The following is a 1,466-nucleotide window of genomic DNA, read 5'->3' as shown; positions in this document are numbered from 1 at the left end:
AATAAAGCTTTTACAAAGAGCTTCTCAAATCTTTTTAATATCTACCTTCTTTCTTGGGTTGAACAGTAGTATTACTATGATAACATTACATGTTCTTATTCTTATTAAAATTAGTTGTTTTCAGGATTAATGGTTATTAGCAAATCCTGATTTTTATTATCTGCTAAGATAGAGAGAGACATGATATTTAAAGTTATTTTTCAGATGCTTGTGAACTATTTTATGGTAAAATAAAGAACTGTTTGAGGGGAATGGGTGTAGCTCAGTGGTTGAGTGCCTGCTTCCCAAGTACGAGGTCCCAGGCTCGATCCCCAGAACCTCCTAAAAAAAAAGTAATCTTCAGTCTCCAGCTGAACTTTGTACTATAAAGTTTTTTATTTTTATGATATTTACATAATAAATATTAATCTTAATCACTAAGTTCTTCTTCGTCACTGAAATATGTGCTTTTCTTTATCCTTGGGCGTCTTGAATCATCTGAGGTTGAGGGGTCCCCTGAACTGGGTTTCCATCTTTTGTGTTCTTCTTCAATTTTGGCTTGCTGGAAAGCTGTGGCCTGACCGAGACTGTCAAGAGCAGGATCTTCCCCTTCATCTTCACTTTCTTCTACTTCCTCAATTTCTTCTTCTGGTTCAGGAATTTTCTTTTTTTCCTTTTTCTCTTTCTTCTTTGGAGGTTCACGTCCTCCCAGCATATTTTTAGGACAGGCATAACTTAAGTGCCCACTTTCTCCACATTCATAACACTTAGATTTATCAAAGTAGTTTCGCCTTCAGATGAACTCGGCTGCTCTTCCATTGTCAGTAGCAATGCTTGCTTTTATCACTCTACCAAATAACTGTTTGTTGTTTATTGCTCTTGTACAGTTTTGAGCAGATTCTTTATCCAAAAATAAAATAAATGCAACCCCTTTACTCTTCCTGGTATCTTTATCTTTCATTATAGTAACCTTTACAACTTTGCCAAACTTGGAAAATATCCGATATAAGTCATTGTTTGTTGGGGAAAAGGGCAAGTTGGATACATACACTGTACTTTTACTTGGAGCCAATCCACCACACATTCCTTCAGGTGAGTCTTGTCCGAGAGACCAGAAGAGTGTGAGCCCTCGGCCCAGCTGGGGCTCAACCCCGACTATTTCTCGCCCCACGCGGCAGCTCTGGCATCCCGAGTCCCGGGAGAGTGCAGGCGCCCAAGTCAAGAAGATGACAGCGCCTCCGTCTCTCCCTTGCTGCAGTCGGGACGCGCCTCGGATGCGGTCAGAGCCCCGACCCGGAGGCGGGCCCAGGAGCGGGCGTAACAGTTCTTCATGAATGAAACAGGTATCCTGAAAGACATTCACCTCCAGAGATTTTCCTTCTGAACCAAGTTAAGTTACTCAGGGATGTTGCATCATGGTTAGAAGTTTGTCAGTAGTTTCCATCTGCCAAGTTTCCTCTTGGCAAGGGAAACCCTTAAACAAGACT

At 41.4% G+C, this 1,466-nt stretch overlaps 1 pseudogene; it reads right to left on the bottom strand.

Annotated features, from left to right (window-relative positions):
* Positions 1 to 316: 316 nt before the first annotated feature.
* LOC131277630 (zinc finger CCHC-type and RNA-binding motif-containing protein 1 pseudogene) lies at positions 317 to 1,078 on the bottom strand (annotated as a pseudogene).
* Between the last annotated feature and the right edge of the window lie 388 nt (positions 1,079 to 1,466).

Source organism: Dasypus novemcinctus, unplaced genomic scaffold (assembly GCF_030445035.2).
Source record: "Dasypus novemcinctus isolate mDasNov1 unplaced genomic scaffold, mDasNov1.1.hap2 scaffold_204, whole genome shotgun sequence".
Lineage (NCBI taxonomy): Eukaryota > Metazoa > Chordata > Mammalia > Cingulata > Dasypodidae > Dasypus > Dasypus novemcinctus.
This window is presented reverse-complemented; position numbering and strand designations above follow the sequence as displayed.